This window comes from Mus caroli, chromosome 7 (assembly GCF_900094665.2).
Source record: "Mus caroli chromosome 7, CAROLI_EIJ_v1.1, whole genome shotgun sequence".
In the NCBI taxonomy this organism is placed as follows: Eukaryota; Metazoa; Chordata; class Mammalia; order Rodentia; family Muridae; genus Mus; species Mus caroli.
Window position 1 is genome coordinate 58,393,693 of NC_034576.1, and position 5,038 is coordinate 58,398,730.

Consider the following 5,038-nt stretch of genomic DNA (forward strand, 5'->3'; position numbering starts at 1 on the left):
GTGTGTGTGTGTGTGTGTGTGTGTGTGTGTGTGAAAGAGAGAGAGAGAGAGGGAGCTCTGTATTGACGAGGTCAATACAGTTTCCCTGTATTGACCAGTGGCTCTCTCTGGTTTGAGAATCCCCTGGCTTAAGACCTGTGCCTCGTCCTAGTGGAGACCCAAACCCTTTTGTCTCTGCCAGGTTGCTCATAGACACTGCCCCCCTCAAAAAATAAAATAAAAACCCTCACCTGTCCATCCTACTCCCAGAGTGAGAGCACTTGCTTGTTTTGTTGCTTGACTCTTGCTCAGGGTTGGTCCCTGGGTGGAGGTGAAGAAGGACTGGGCTTCTCATAGGGAGAGGGAAATAGTTTCCCCAGGTGAGTGCTCCCTCTTCTCTGTGTCTGTTCTAAGCAGCCCCCCAAGGGAGGGGGAAAGTTTCCCTGGAGTGAGCCCAAAGGAAAAGAAAGTTCCATTCCTTTCTCTTTTATGATGTATGTCTCATTTTTAACTAATGAACAGTATAATTGGAAAACTCAAAACCCATCATTTTTTTAAAAAGTAAAAGATCTATCCCTGGGCCAGGCAGAGGGATCGTTGCCATGTGACACAGCAGGGACAGAATGGATTTCCCTTCTGTCCATCTCTGACCAAGAAGATTTAAACATCCATTAGGTTCTTTATAAAAGGATTAAAGACAGCTGCTAAAAAAGATTTCCTTTGTCACCCAGTTGGTCCCAGATATTAGAAAAAAATTGCAAAAGGTTAAAAAAAATTGCAAAAGGTTAAAAAAAAAAAGAAAGAAATATAAACAGGTTCCAATTGCTGGAGGTAGCTCAAAAGGTGTTTAACCACAAAGAACTGAATGGGACAAGACCTTTTGTACAAAGTAAAAGCTATCGTCACCATCTCTGATAATGAGACACAGACTTACAGATACCCCAAAAAATGTTGGTGTCTTACCCTCTGTCCGAAGAATATCTCTTAACTGGAAGTTCTGCCTCCAATCAAAGTCCAAAATATAGTTGGACTATCTCTCATATTAATAATAAAGGTTTCTGGGGATATGGGTAGAAACCAACTCACTAGGATTAGCCCAACACCAAGTTCCTATAATTGTTCAACTAAGCAGTTCGGCTACCCCAGATTAAAAAATATCCAATGACCCTGGAAACAAAAAGGGAAATTGCAGTCCAGATTGCTTCGCTTGGAGAGACAGGCATCTTTGTGTGCTGTCAGTCACCCTGGAATGTGCTTCTCCTGCCTGTGAAGAAAACTGTGACATCTTATTCTCATGAGTCTGAATCTTCCAAAGAAATAGGCCTACACTCTCTCAGACCTGAAAGATGCATTCTTCAGCCTCCCACTGGCAGAGGTGAGTGAACCATGTTTGCGTTTAAACAGACAGACCAAGAAGGCGTTACAGCAGGCAACATACTTGATCCAGGTTACTCCAAGACACTAAATGCAGACTTCTTGCCCTTCTGTCGGAGGTTTCCTGGGGGAATAGATTATAAAGGGACCACTGAGGATCTGCTGCAAGAGTTACAGACCTGGGGCTACAGAATTTCAGCTAAGAAAGCTCAACTTTGTACATCAGAGGCTGCCTGCCTATCTTAGCTACCGGCTGAGGTGAGGCAAAGGGAGCCTGTCTCAGAGTAGGATTGCTGTCATCCTTCAACTACCAACTCAAAAGACAGGTTTGAGAGTTCCTAAGTACTGTTAAGTATTGCTGCCTCTGGATAACAGAATTTGTGGAAATAGCAGGGTCTCTATACACCAGCAAAAAGGGGGACACTGAGCTCATAATCTGAACAGAGACTAAACCAAAACACATCTGAGGCTTTAAAAACAGCTCTGATAGCCGAAAAACCCTGTCTCAGGGGGGAAAAAAAAAAAACAGCTCTGATTTTGGCTCCAGCCCTAGCACTTCCAGACATCTCAAAACCTTTTTCATTGGTTTGTCCATGAAACAACAGATACTACAAAAGAGGTTTTAGCTTTAGGACCATGGAAACTTGTTCAAACAATTGGACACTATAGTCACAGGTTGGCCCACCTGTCAAAGAGCTGTAGTGGCTACTGTTAGTCTAATGAAAAACAAGCAAACAAGTTCACTCTGGGTCAAGATCTTATACTCACAGCATCCCATGGCACAGCTGAGGCCCTCCTCCTCCTCCGAGGAACACCAGAACACGGCTGTCTAATGCCTGTGTGACCTAGTGCCAGACCCTACTCCTGGCCCACCCTTGAGTCTAGTTTAAGAAACTATCTTCCTGCTATCTTTTTGCCTGGTGACAACTCCCAGGTGTTCACCCATGACTGTCACAAGATCAAAGATGAATCCAAGTATGTTGGAACTGCAGTTCTTCCTTTAACTTAAGCATTTTGGACCCCAGCCGGGTACCAAAGCCCAGAGAGCAGAAGCAATCAATTTGACCCAGGCTCTCAGACAGGAAAAAGGAAAGGATAGTTGCTATATTTTAACTACTGTGCATGTCCATGGTATGATCTGTGGAGAACAAAGGCTTCTCACCACTGGGGGAAAGATATGAAAAACAAACAGAAAATCTTGGCCCTTGTAGAGGCTATTCATCTTCCCTTACAATTTGCTATCACAGGCCACTGACCTTGCTATCTGACAAATCACTCTAAGACTAGTGGGGCCTATTGATATTATGATAGCTACCCAGTGCTACCTGAGACTCCATGGTAAACAAAAATGGACAGCTCAAACCCACAAGCTGATGATGAACAACAGAAGGACAGACCATTCTCCCAGAAACATCTGCCAGGACTGTGGTAACTGACCTTCACCAGGCTCTGGAATCCACAAAATAGAGTCGCTCAGACCAAGGTTTGTTATACCTAGACTGCATGCCTAGCTCAGGATAGTTTATTAGCTCAGGATATCTCAGCCAGATACCAGTTTTGTGCTCAAGTAAACCTAAAACAGATAGCCCTTACCCAGGAAGGGGTCCAAATGAGTAACCAACACCCTATCAAACTCTGGGAAAACTGACTTCACGAACATCTGGCCCTCCAGGGGAGGGTGAAAGTACTTGATAGTTTTTATAGAAACTATCCATCTTTTCCGCATAGGTAGAACCAGTCCGTACCTGGACTAAAACTGCTCAAAGAATAGCTTAAAAGCTCCTCCAGCAACTGGTTCCCTAATTGGGTCTCCCTCTAGCCAATGGGATTTAACAATGACCTGGCTCTAATAGACCAAATTTCCCAGTTAATAGTTAAAGCTTCAGAAATAAATTGAAAATTTTATTGTACATATAGACCTTAGATTTCTGGGCAGGTAGAAAAAATAACAAAATTAAAAAAAAAAAAAAAAAACATTTATACCAAAACTCTCAAGAGTCCAGCAACTCTAATGACCTTTCTTTGCTTTGCTTTGGGCCTGCTGCACACCACATAAGAAGGGATTTACCCCGCATGAGAGTATGTTTGGAAGACCTCCCCTGCTGCTTCCCAGGCTCAGAGACCAGCGCTTGGTAGAACTCACTAATTACTTCTTTCTCAAGTCACTACAGACATTCCAGTCCTCCATAAAGGCTATTCACTGGGCTATCCAAGCTTGCTTCTAAGTCCACCACCAGTTTCCCCTTGCTTGAGTCTGCAGGTACTCTCTCAGTCAAGCAAAGTAGCCAAGGGGGCACTGAAACCAACTTGGACAGAATGCTACAAAGTGCTTCTCTTCATTCCTTAGGCTGTGAAGATGGCTGGCATTACACCATGGGTCCACCACTCTCAAGTCAAGAAAGTCATGGATGATGGTGCCAACTGGACTGTCTCTAGACTATGGACTTATTAAAATGAAATTTTAGTCTTGCTCTTCTACTCTCTGCTCCTCTACATCCTCTTAAGTCTTGTATTTTATTCTATGGGTATGAATATAGGGTTGTGGCCCCTCCCCCACAGCCCTCAGGCCTGGAAGTAGTAACTGAGAAAGATGGATACAGGGAAGGTGTTAACCAGTGTGACTATAAACCACTAACCCATAATCATCTTGATCTCTGCTCACTGATGCCCACTTTAAGTGTTTGGTTGTATTTAAAAAGCAAAGATATGGGAGTTTATCTTTTGAGATAGAAATGCAGTGTTTACAATTCTATGTGTGCACTGAGGCTGGGCCCCTTAGTTACCAGAAACAAGAGAGTTTCCACTGCAAAAATTGGGGTTATGAGACTAAGGCTTCCTGAAATTTCCTTTTAAAAGGTTCTGGCCTTTTAAAAGGAAAGCCTGGGAAGCCTGGGAAAATCAGACTCTATGCTACAGGAAGGAACAGAATCTATCAAGAGATAGAGTTAATTATTCCCAGGCAAAAATCAGTCAGGATTGCTGGTTAACCTTAGGCACCCAGCACCCAAACTACATAGGATAAGAGTGAACCAGACTGTCCTCCCATAGACTGACAAAACTCACTGTGACTGGCGCAGCCCAAATTAACATTAGAGAATTTACAAGAGACTAAAATTTGTCTAATATCCAAAACCTTCAAGCTACACACTTCCTTATTCTGATGCCTGCCCTTCAGCCTTGTGGGTTAACTCATCTGGAAAACAGCAGTACTACTGAGACTACTTGGTGAACGTGTACTAATGGCTTGACTAAAAGTGCCTCTTCTGATGCTTTCCAAACTAAGTAGACAGATTGATCAGGCCTTGCAGGTATTAAGAGCTTCTGCTGCTGAATTAAAACAACAGTTACATTCCCTTGCAGAGACGTCCTCCAAAGTTGAAGAGGCTTTGACTTAGTTCTCCTGAGATAAAGGAAACTATGTATGGCTTTCAAAGAAACCTGTTATCTCTATGCTAATTATTCAAGAGTATTTAGGAAAAAAAAAAAAAAACCACCTCAAGATTGGGAAAACAAGGGGGCTGGAGAGATGGCTCAGTGTTTAAGAGCGCCAACTGGTCTTCTGAAGGTCCCAAGTTCATATCCCACCAACCACATGGTGGCTCACAACCATCTGTAATGAAATCTGATGCCCTCTTCTGGAGTGTCTGAAGACAGCTGCAGTGTACTTACATATAATGAATTAAAT

The 5,038-nt window shown here is 43.1% G+C and overlaps 1 protein-coding gene across 3 annotated transcripts in view; it reads left to right on the plus strand.

The window, feature by feature from the left end:
* The window catches only part of LOC110299005 (myeloid cell surface antigen CD33-like), a 9,753-nt gene extending 5,905 nt beyond the window's left edge, over window positions 1-3,848 (plus strand). For 2 of the 3 annotated variants that reach the window (XM_029479875.1, XM_029479876.1), the window contains one exon: window positions 3,701-3,848. The gene's annotated coding sequence lies outside the window, so the exon portion shown is untranslated. The remainder of the gene's footprint in view (window positions 1-3,700) is intronic. The other variant, XM_021168573.1, reaches the window with a different exon arrangement.
* The last annotated feature ends 1,190 nt before the right edge of the window (window positions 3,849-5,038 follow it).